A 12,654-nucleotide genomic window follows, 5' to 3' on the forward strand; every position below is an offset into this window, starting at 1 on the left:
CATAACTTTTTATAAAAGGAATTAATTCGCGATTGAATTTTTAAGCTTCTAAAGTACGCTTCATCGATCATCTCCTATTTTATTTCATCGATCGACACACTCGAACTATTTAATCTAAAGGACATAATATCGCGCTTATCGCGATTTTCACTACTTGAAAACAGCGCGCTGTTTCGCAGCATCCCGCCCAACATTACCGCGCATTACTGTTGCATCGACGAATGCACCGGCGGCGATGATGTTTTTAACCGCGCAGGTTCATTCACCGTTCTTTAAATTCGTTACTTTATAATGGGTATTTTTCTCGCAATCGCGACGAAATCCCGCTTGCGTCGCTTTTTTAATTCTCGCTTTATTATAAATCCTCTTCAAAACTCATTGTAAGTACAAAAATACGTTCCCGCGAGCACAGTCTAATGCATTTTACAACGGCGCGAGCGTTCTATAATGCACCATTTATATAGTATGCATTTTCTCTCGAACTTGTTTAATATTTCAAATCTCTTAAAATAATTAAGAGCCACATTATTTTATCGTGATTATATCTTTATATAATCCACATATAAAATTTTGTAAAGGAAAAAATTAATAATTAGAGGAAAAATGATTGAAATCAGAAATAAGAAAATTAGAAGGATTATCCCTCTATTTTGTTTCAATTCGTACACACAAAAAAATAATAAGACGATGTAATTAGCAGACCGCCATGTGGTCATGACTATTTTTTAATGAATATTTTTACTTATCAATTCCTACCCAAAATAATCAACACAAAGTAGATTATAAAATTTTCCTCGATGTGCAAATAAACATGTACTTTCGTAACGATCTACTCGTTCAATGTCGGCGCGTCATTTATCACGGTCGCCCACACTGGCTGCACTTTTACATCCTTCGCGTTGCAAGACAACAACAACATCGAGGTTTTCAGAATACTTTCTTTTCAATCTCGTGGTAACTCGATTTCACGAGACGCATAAACTGCACCAGTACCCGGATACACCGTTGCTTCCGCACTTTAGCACTGTACACTTCTAGAACTTTAAATGTCGCGCAGTGAGACGCGGCCTCTCGCCACTCGTTCGCTTCGTTTTTAGCGCTTCTTACGGCGAAATTTCCCAGCGAAACTGTCGCGAACCAAAAGGAAGAAGAGACTGTCACGTTTCGTCGCCAGCTGCGCGCGTTGGTATTGTAAGAGAAGCCACTTCGGAGTCGCAACTTCTCTCGACGACGATCGCTCCGCGAGACGAAGGAGTTGGAGGAGGAGAAAGAGGAGGTGGAGGAAGCGAACGCTGAAGATGACGGAGTCTTGCCGAGAAAGCGACCCCGAGACGCGCCGCGACTCAATCGTCGAAAGTTTATCTCGCGTATACCGGTTTTACTGAAACAGGTCGTCGGTGCATCTTCCCCGAAATCGGTACCCGACGAGATGGATGGCGGGCGCGAGTCGATGCGATCGAGAAACTACCCAGCCTGGTCGTGACACCGGTTCACAGCCGACTGAGGATGCAAGAACAGGCGAAGCAGACCGACGACGTCTGGTCGACCTGCAGCGGGCCCTCAACGAGGCCCCGTGGTGGGGAGGAGCCCTCTCATTTCAGGGGCCCTCAAGGTAGTGCGCCGGCGGCTCGTAGCGGGGTTCGACTGAGCGTCTGCCGTCTGAACAGGAAGAACGACTTCTGCCCACGAGCCCATTATTGTTTGCCATTATTATTGTTATTATGCGCATCCTGCGCCGCGGCGTTTTGATCGACCGAGTGTAACGACGAGGAGTCGCCGGGGATGGCAGGCCGCCGCTTTATTTTTGCGGACGCGGTGCGTAATGCGAGAGCGACGCTGAATATTCAAGCGAGAGATAGAATCGTTTGATGAGAGAATAATGAGATAAGTTCCGGTAATGAGAGCGGAATAACAGCGAGCGATTTTTCTGCGATTATGGCAGCTATATCAATCTTTTCATGAGCTGTGCATATTTAATCGTGCCAATTTAATGTGCAATATGTATAATGCATTATAACCGCTTAATTTCTGACTCCTCTGCTTTGTGTAATGCATAATTTATAAAGTTCCCAAATTATTAATTACACATTTGCGCACATTTACATATTCACATATAAGTATTATTATAATTATTTTTAAACAAAGCAAATTTTTATGTAGTCTCGAGTTTTTGTCTAAAGAAATTTTTTGAATCTGTGTTGGAGCAAAATAAAAAGCTAAAATATTTTCTTTTCTATTCTATCCTTTTAGGTCCTTTATTAATTGCAGTTTCTTCTTTCAGCCAGCGCTCATTATTTTGCAAAATTTAACAGCGCATGTCACAGTGACAGTTCGGGAAAGTGTCAAAATTTACGTGGCAAACTTGCGAGTCTCAGAAATAATCGCGGAAAGCTTTCAGGAGCGAGAGCCAAAAGAATCTATTATAAAACGCAATGATAAATTTTAATAAAAGGGCGAAGCCATTTACCCGTTTTAGGAGCAGATGCTCGGCATTAAAACGACCTAGCCGGGCCTGAATCGGTAAAGTGTAGCATCGCCGAGCGGCGAAACACCTGAGCCGACTGGTGCACAATATCCACTACCTGACACCGAACAATGCGTTTGCGGCAATGTATATGAATTCCAGTCTAAGCGCAATGTGTAACAGAAGTTTTTATTTTTGCGATTAAACGCGAGGCACCTATTACACGCGCGGCATATCAATATTTAACGTTGCATACGTTATTTTTCATAACAAAAAGGGCACCGTGTCACCGTAACGAAATTGCGAATTTATACTGCTATTTGCGAATTAATTTAGGATCAACCGCGCGTTTAAAAGTATTTATTTGCCGGACAAATAAATAAACGGGGCAGACGCCAAACGTGAAATTTAATTGATATGCGATCGAAGCGCGACTGAGCGTGATACATTTATTTCAATTAAAATTGCGTGCGAGAGACAGGTGCAAACCTTTCCCGTGTGTATTTACGAGCGGCGCATAAACCGATGAGTCCGAGAATATCGAGTAATAACAGTGATTATTGATATAGTCGTAGCTATTATATTTTTCGTATGTCTCTTTGGAGAACCGAGATTTTAGCTACAATTTGAGGCACGACAGATGATGCGAATATTTTCATATAATCTTCCTCACTGATTCCCAAAACGTTTTTCACGCACGGAGATTCTCGTGCCGTCGCATATTAATGAAGCTCTACCTCGTGAACATGATATTTGTAATCTGCTTATCATGCGGTTTTTCGTATCAACGCACGCGGTAAGGAAAACAAGAAGAACGCTACGTAAGTATAGTATAGAATGAAGTTTACAAGCCGGATAACGTTCAAGAGTCTATGTTTCATATTTGAAGTTACCGAGAAGAAACATTAAATATGAAACGGTTTTTTCAATACAAGTAATTATTTATTCTTACATATCTAATTACAAACAAGAAAAACATTTTTACTATTGAATATTGCAATTAATATACAGATTAACGTAGCTGAGCTAAAAACTTTTATTATATACAAAAATCAGCTTTTCAAAAATAGAAAAATCTTAAAGTAAGTACTTTCGTTCCTTAATTTCTTCTTATTAAATTTTTCTAATTGCAAGAAATGCAACCAGGTGTTCTTAATTGTTACAAGCAAGGATTGAAGAATCATGCTGAGCACATTAATATTCCTATTATGATAATTTGCCAGCGCGTAATTAGGGAAAATTCCGCGCACCTTTTTTTTTGCGACGGTTCGTCTTATATCGCGCACGGATATCCGGGAAACAGTGATTTCATAATCATCCCTTCGTCCATATATTTTAAAGGGAACGACACCATGTGTTAGCACTCGCGCGATTTCTCCGATAACAATGGAGTCTCGAATATGACCATAAAGAAAATCAGGAGCCGCGTATAAAAAGGTTGCGTGCAAGATGCCGTTATTAAATAACGTCGGATGAAAAAAACTCGGTAAAAAAACGGGGCTCTCAGTAAATTAGGCCGTCCCATGACGAGGATGGTGGCGATAAAATAAAAAAAGCGGCTATGCGGTAAGAGAGATTCGCGTATCTATCGTGCCGAATTTTTTTGCCGGTCAAAAATGCGTCGCGCGATGAAGAATTGTATGTCATTGTGTGCCGGCTGAAAAGACGTCAAAATGTTTCACAGCGTCATAATTCGTTATCGATGGACGGGCTTTTGTTGGAATCAGGTTTGCATTGGCGCCATGCCATGCTCATAGTATAATAGATATCTCAAACAGTTTGGTCGATGAAAAAAAATCGTCGTGTACAACGATCAAACCCCGAGTGATAGAGAATTGAAATGCGAGCATAAAGACACAAAGACAAAGGTATACGTACACTATTCATGTATCGATAAAAATTAATTCACCGTGTTATTCTGTACAGGAAAAACAACATATAGACTTCTTTTGCAAGATTCTTAAACAAAAACGAGAGGATGGAAAATTTAATCCTAACGATCTAAAGGAAATCTTAACAGAGACAAATGCGTAGTAACAATTATCATAAAATACACTCGGTGCTGTTCGAGAAAGCCGTAATAGCATGTTTAAGACAAAGTGCAGAACCTGGGAGCGGTTAACGCAACTATACTGTTCACCACCACACATACACGATTCTTTCGTTCACGCTCGATTCGTTAAACGATCTTCTACTACGTTTAAGTATCCAATCCGTTTGCGGTAACAGATCACGCTAATGCGAATTTTCACCAGTCTTGACAGAAAACTTGTTAGAATACGAACAGCAATTCTATATCACTAAATATATTTTTTTAGAACACGTAAAAAATTAAAAAAATTTTTGTGAAACATTTTGACTATAGTGGAAAATTTTTTAAACGACAATTTATTAAAAAATATTAAATTTTTAGAGTATTTAGGAAAAAATTGAGAAAAAAAGTGTTTTTCCAGGACGAGTATATTATAGTCTTGTTTTCACCGACTCGAGTGAATCCTTGCAAAATGCATATCGCAAAATTTGCTTGGCGGTATTATTGAAAATGCTCGTACCTTATGTTATCGCGCGGGTTAATTCGCAAGCTCGTTGGGGCTGCTAGTCGATTCACCTCTATCTTTCACCCTTATCTTGAGTGGAAAAGTTGGAGGCGCGCTGCCAAACTTTCGGGCCTTTCGAGTCGATGCTTTTCCAATAAGCTCGCGAAAATTCCGTTCGTGCGAGAAAAGGGCGGAAGGGACAGGAGAGGATCGAAGACGAGAGGATCGACGTGGCTATTAGAGAGGCCGAGATCGGAAAGAGGAATGGCGATGCGACTTGCGCTGAATAATGCAGGGCGCGTACATTCTCGAACATACATGTCTTCGGACTTCCGACTCTGAATCAACTTTCGTAAATTCTTCATTCTTCACCTATTTTGTCTCTTGCTCGGGAAACGCAACTTAAGCGGACGGGTCGCGGAGTTAATAAAATTTTTTATGAACCGTTTCTCATCGCGAACTCTCTCAGTGACCCAAATAACCGCCATTTTTAATTGAAGGCCACGATTGAATTCCCACAAGAAGAAAATATAATTTCGACAAGCCCCCCCCCCGCAATTTTTAATCTCTTGTTCCAACATAATTTGATATTTAAACTCCTGTATAACTTCTATAACACTAATAAAAAGTATAATATTCATATTTTAAACGTGGAATAATTAAAGTCATTTTTAAAGTAAGAGAAATGTCTTAGTATGCTTAATCTTTGAGATTTTCTTTCCTCTAGAAGGAAATCAATTTTGCAAAATTATATAAATTATATAATTATCTAAAAATGGGATACATAAATGATAGAAAAATTTCCGAATTGCTAAATTTAAGTAGTTCGCTGAAGTGATATCACAAACTTTCTGCATTAAATAAACAAATAGAATCACTAACTTGGCAAGATCATCAGGGCAGTTAACCGATACTATCTGGAATTACCGAGCGTTTTCCCGAGCTTTTTCAAAGGCGTGCCTGGAACTTCAAGGCGACCATTCGCCGTCGCTCAACCCGCTCGCGTTTCTACTCTCATCGGGATTCTGGGTAATAAAGTTTACGGGATGCATTTAACAGCGCGATAAATATCGATACACTAGCGGCCGAGCGGCGTACGACGCGATGCCCGGTTTGTCTACGAGGCCTTTAAGTGCCCTGATATTTATGTAGCTACAAATTATCCGAGGTCCCTACGCCCTTTCATTCATAAATCGAGACATGACAGCGTTCAGCCCTGAAGCAGTAAACCGGAGGAGTGCGACCGCTCGATCGTCTTGCGCTGCGATATCGATCATAGTCGGCGCGAAAATATTTCATCCGCAGAAATATATAGTCGAACATGAATTTGTCGTAAAGCGTTTTAGATCAAGAGATTGGACTTGAGAAATAAATGAAATATAAAAAAGTAAAATCTAGAAATAAATTATTCGATTAAATACATCAATTCACTGAATCTTAATTTAGCCGAACTTAAATTAGCAAAGTATTCAAGTTTCATGGCTTCGTGAGAATTGTGTAATTATGTTACATCCACCTAATGTACGGGCACATTAATGTATAATAATATATTAACATGGTACATATTTGATGGAGTATATTTAAAGCTCCAGTTCTTCCGTCAAAGCAAATGCAAGTAATAACTAATCTCCTCATTAAGTGTTAATTAATATGCTATTATCGACATAATTCGTAATATACAATTTGTTTTTATATATAATTAGCCAGAATGATAGCTTCGCTACATAAGCACTGAGATAAGTCACATGCATGAAGTTACAGTATTAAAAGAGAATTAAAAAATACATAAATTTATTTATTTTTCTGTAATGCACAAAAAGCTGCTGCAATATGTCGTCATGTCGATAAAGATTAAAATTCTCTTTTTCGATCAGCCAGCCAGATATCTTGGAACCACTGTGCAACATATCGGCTTAGCGTTTCGTTTCCTCTTTAAAAACTTGGCGATTTCCAGATGGGATCGTTAGGACACGTCGACGTGGAGTGGGCAACCTGGTCCCTTTGTGGCAGATGCTGTAAGAAGGTTTCGAGGTGCAGCTGTCGCCTCACGCTCAGGCCGCAACTCACACAGGCCTTGCTCCTTCGAGCGCATGCATACACGCGAAAAAGCTCATGCCTATGTATGCAGCATAGAGCGTATATTGCTACAGGAATATTGCGGGATGACTAGAACCTCGACACCTATGAATACATCGGCTAGTTTAGCCCAGTGCTCCCTATGCGCTAGCCAGTCAACGCGACATTTTCTGCATAGCGAGACGTGCATCGAAATGCATGAATGCATCCAGTAACAACGAATTCTGCAGTTATTATATTTCGTGTGATTTTCTCTCTTTTGTATCTTTCTATAAAAATAAGTTAATTAAATTAGATGGTCAAAAAACGAATATAGGTTTAACTTATTAGAAATAAATAAAATAAGAAATATTATCTAACGAAAATTATTATTCTCATTATGGAAATTATTATTACTTGATATTAATTTGGCGAACTGTAAAGCAAACTGCCGATAAAAATAAGCAGCTGACGGCAAATTAAATAATCCTGTACGGATATGCATGTTATCATGTGTCAAGAACGAGTTTTAAAACTCGGCGGCAGAAATATTTACATTGTTCATAACGATATCGAAGAGTATATAAACGTCAACTTCAGCGTTGTAAAAAATATTCAACGAAAATATTGGTTTGTACCACAGTTCTATGCCGAGCGTTATTATAGAAACGCAAACCATTCAAATATTTACTTAACACAGCAGAAAGTTTTGTCACTACAAACTTTTACTAACAATTTGCTTTAAAATGTAAAATTCAGATCAATAAAATACTTTCCCATAATTCTGAATTTGTGTAACGAAATATCATGATAGTAAATGTTCAATGACATTTAAGGGACTATAAAATTACTGTGAAGCTATTACTAGCTATAAACTCGGACATTAAATCAAAGGTCATAGACATTTCGCGAAAGGGAAAATATATTCACGCGAAAATCAAGTTGTAAATAACGTGTAATTATAAATTCGATAATGATGCTTCTGTCGAAACACAGAATGATGTAACATGTGCACAGGTGTAAGGAAACGTGGCTGTAAAAAAGCAGTCGAAGAACGAAAGATTTCTGCTATAAAGCTCAAAGTGGCTTCACGTGATGTCGTTAGTTTTCATTGCGTGCTCTTTCTCTCTCTTTCTTTTTGAGATTAATGACACCGATAAATTCGGGGTTACAATGGCAAATCGATTAATATCGATACAACAACTAGAATTCCTATAAGGAAGAGAAGGAAATTAGAAGAGAAGGAAAACTCGTGCTTTCGCGACGGCCATGGGGGAAATAGTTATTTATGAAGTCGAAAGAGGCCCTAAATCTTCGAAGGTCCAGGTGAACCTCCGACACGGGCACCACCTGCCGCCCACGGGGCAATGTCGAGTTCAGTGGGCAAGCCATGTGGGTTCTTCATGAGAGACTCCTGAAAAACTATCCCGGACCCTCGTCCGCGCCTTCGAACACCTGCACGCGCTAAAAATGACTTAATAATGTGGTAAATGCCAGTCCATGTGTAATTTCCGAATTATATACACACAACATGGTCTCTGTGTAATAGTGTAATACCCTGTAATTCCAGAAAGCACAAGCAATGAAATATTGTTTCGCTTTATTCTGTCATTTATTACACGTTATTTTCTTTCTATATTATTCTTTTAATTCTATTTTTCATATTTTTCAATGAATTATTAAATGTTTCTTCCTATATGCGAACATTTTGTCCGATATTCGACGTACAGCGAAAAAGAGAGGAGGGAAAATAGCCTCGTACTGGACATTACTATTCCATGCATTTATACTACACTGTAATGTATCAGTTCCAAGAGCGTGCTCTCTGTGTTATGATGTAACGAACGGTGTTCATAACTGATAATAAATTAACTAGTTAACGTGGAAAATGGAAAACGACTAATTGGCTCATACAATTAAGTTAAATAACGGACTTGAATCCGCTGATTACATCAACCGCGGTTTTCTCATTAATTTATGACATCGTTCTCGTTTGCGTAACGCAGTCGCATCGCAATTCCTGAATAATTGAAACAACTATCCTTACGTGCGAATCCAAGCGCGGGATTAACGTTATATATCGTTACACGTACATATAACGTGTAAAAAGATCGCCGTTCTAAAGAAATAAAAGAATATTCCCCTTGTAATCCAAGGGTCCGTTCTCCTGCGAGAGAAATACAGTAAGTCTGGACGTTATATCGCGACCGAGATGAAACAACGCGAAGGAACGTTAATAAAAAAGGAAGGAAATGGCTGCAGGACTGAAATCCCGGATATCGTATTTTCTCGTGATGCCTTGGTCGGAGAGAAGGCCAGTCCCCTTTGGACCGTCCTGTACCATCCTGTACCATCAACAGGGGCGGAAAACGAGGTTAGGGGAGGATGACTAAGTGCACCGTGGAGGGTGAGCCTTCACGTTGCGGGAAGACGAGCGATCGTAGGGTGGAAATCGGGCTCTTTCCTGAAATTTCCCTAAGACTCGTTTAACCTCCTTCCAGGATATATCCCCGGTTACGCATACGCATATACGAACACATAGCCACGCAATGGCCGACGAAAGGAGAAAATACCGAGCGAGGATTAAGGAAATAGTGCCTTACATGAGGCGGGAGGGTCTAACACAAGAGAGGTAATGTCCCGAGGAATTTCGAGGACTATAAATTCGCAGTCGTTCGCGATTTTGTCGTATTGGCTCGCTAGATCTGAAAGCTTTCGACATATCCGTTGCATTTTAACGAACGATTAATTTTCAAGCAATTGGATTAAGGACAGTCGAGCGATAAAATCTGTCCAATAAGTTCCCCGGCGATTTCGAATCAGTTCCGACCATTGCGCTTTAAACCTAGCTCAAAACAGTTCTATTTTTTTTCTGTTTTTGGGATGGAGAAGAGGAAAAGTTCGTCGGCTCAATTCGTTTCCAATCGCGTCACAATCACTGTCAAATTTCCGCCAGACCGACGCGGTTTCGCTCCGCGAAAAAAGGACGCAACGGAGCGATTTCGGATCACTCTGTAGACGGCGAGGGAGGGACGAAAAAAATCGAGGGTTGAGAACAGAGTGACTAACTGCACAAGTATGAGGAGGGTGAGTACAGAATACGAGCTATAATAATACAGGGTGACGTACGTGAAACCTCACGCTTTTGTCACGCGCGAAACACCATTAGAATACTAATACTTCCTGGTTTCCAATTTCAAGACTTTTTTTTATGCCTTTTGCAAATAAAGAAATATCTTTCTATCGTAATTAAATGTAAGCATAATAAAAATTTTGTAAAGAAAAAATAATAAAAAGATGTAGATTCTAGATAATAGTGCATCTGATCGTAAGTGAATCATGCTTATTTTTCCGAAATGTACTACTTTTATCTGTATCGTCATAAAGTATCTTTTTCTGCTTTTCCAACGTACTTTTTTTTAACTCACGACGAGGAAAATAATGCAGAGATGCTTCTCGAAAAATAGGACATACGGGTATAAACGGAAATCCATGCTTGTACTTGCAACTTCGACGGGCGAGTCCGCCTACGATTTTCCTGCACGGCGCATTTTTACAATAATCCAAGGCATTTATAACAGGGACGTCACTCGGCGCACAATATGCTTCTCGTGCACGATCCGTAAAGGGCGTATGTAATGTCGCGGTGAATGGGCCGCGCACTACGTAACACCCCGCACGCGACTACTACCACCAGTACCACCGTCGTCCCCTTAATTCCCGCCTTGCCCTTCCCTGTTGCCCAGTGGAGAGACATAAAAGAAGGAAGGAAACTCTCGACGAAAGCCCCGACTTCGAAACTTTCTGGTATATCTCATCTCCTTATTCCGTGGGCTGTGACGACTTTAATAGTGGCTTTAATAACGCTGATGGAATGGAAAAAAGAAAGAGCGAGAGAGAGAGAGAGAGAGAGAGAGAGAGAGAGAGAGAGGGGGGGGGGGGAAGGGAGGCAGGCAAGAAGGAAGAGAGAGCTCGTGCAATACCGACAATATTGTTTGCATGACGATCCATTAAATTTTATGAACAAACAGTAGTATGTCACTTCGAAAACTCGCGGCAAGAGACGGAGACGCGCTGCGAAAGCAGCGTGTGCTTTCGAGCCGACGACGTGTGCGCGTCCCGGTTCTCTAATGCATCGTCTATATAAATTTACCATACTGCAGTTAACGCGTCATCGTATCGCGTCGCGTCTGTCTTGTGCATTCGCAGCTCGTGAAAATCGGATATGCTTAACTTGGCGACGAAAGAACAAACTTCATATATTCAGAAAAGGTGTATATTTCCCTAACGCTTGTTTGCTTATCCCATTTCCAAGCTGCAAATGCGAGGGTAATTATACTATAAGGATCATAAAAGCATAAATATCGCGTGCGGCGAAACGTGACACGAACGCGTGCACGCGGAAGCTTCGAAATTTCTGCTGATTACAGAACTATTATTCGCGCTGACTATGAATGCGTAAATCTCGCTGCAAAACAAACGGCGAAATTGTTCGTTTGATCCAGCAATTTTGCGACGATTCGCAATCCGGGAAAACGCGACGTTTGTCATGCGCAAGCCGATATCATTAGTTCTCTAATGACAGTTTATAAATTGATTTCACAGACAGAGGGCGGATAGACAGGCGCGCATTTATCCTTACTATGCGGAATCGAGCCGAGCCCTGTGATCCGGTGGAAGCTCCTATGAGTCACTCAACAAAAACAGCTGTAAAAATGCAGAATTACGAGATTCAATATACGGACAGACAGTCGGCCGATATTGGCGGCCTATCCCGAAACGCGAAGCCATTTCCCGCAAGCGAAAGGGATCGATCGTATATTTCTCCCGCAAATAAGCTGTCCGTATTCGGTACTGTCTACAGTAATCGCTAGGATAAATATTACAATGCCTGATCTCTCTGAACATTGTTAATCCCGGAATTCGACTCTGCTAAGGTAAACTATGAGACCGTACACGGTCCTTCATCCTTTCAATACGTTATTTGTACGTAAATCCGACAGAATATGCACACAATTACGATAGAATAATAATATGGTAAATCATTACACGTCTCCGAAACTATTTACTCGGCTGGAGTGAGAATAACCATCGATGGAAAATCAATAGTCAGCCCTAGCGCCGACGGGTACCTTCGAAACACCCTGTACACGAGTTACCCCACCGTCAGATATTGATTTAGTATTACGAGCGAGAGTCCTCCAGTCTACAACAGAGCTATTCTGTCGGCCTTATTTCTCACATTCGTCCAACGCGTTTGACTGCTTTTTCGAAAGCAAATTCAACAAAGCGCAAGCGTGATCTCAATGGCACGTATGTATGTGTGTAATTCTTGAACGCGAGTACTTTCGTCTATATAACTTTTCCTGCTGCCTCTCTTTCCCAGTTTCCACAATTCTCAAATTGATCTGAAACAATTTTCAATCGTACAGTTCTTCTACCCGCATCTTCATTAAAAATCTAAAAAGAATGACACGTAAGCGGAATATTGGATCCAGACCAAATCGACAAACGCAAATAAACGCGCGAGTGAGCAACTTGTTTTAATGAGTGCAAACGACGTCGCGAGTACCGGCTCGTTTATTTGGTTTGGACCCG

The 12,654-nt window shown here is 40.5% G+C and overlaps 1 protein-coding gene across 10 annotated transcripts in view; it reads right to left on the reverse strand.

Annotated features, from left to right (window-relative positions):
* The window catches only part of Liprin-gamma, a 123,161-nt gene that overhangs the window by 71,338 nt on the left and 39,169 nt on the right, over positions 1-12,654 (reverse strand). For 2 of the 10 annotated variants that reach the window (XM_071724043.1, XM_071723894.1), the window contains exon 1: positions 757-1,779. The exons of the other annotated variants lie outside the window; for them this stretch is intronic. The gene's annotated coding sequence lies outside the window, so the exon portion shown is untranslated. Of the gene's footprint in view, positions 1-756; positions 1,780-12,654 lie in introns of those variants that run through there. 10 annotated transcript variants of the gene reach the window in all.

This window comes from Temnothorax nylanderi, unplaced genomic scaffold (genome assembly GCF_030848795.1).
Source record: "Temnothorax nylanderi isolate EJ_2023f unplaced genomic scaffold, tnyl_v1.0 TNYL_tig0001_pilon, whole genome shotgun sequence".
NCBI classification, from domain to species: domain Eukaryota; kingdom Metazoa; phylum Arthropoda; class Insecta; order Hymenoptera; family Formicidae; genus Temnothorax; species Temnothorax nylanderi.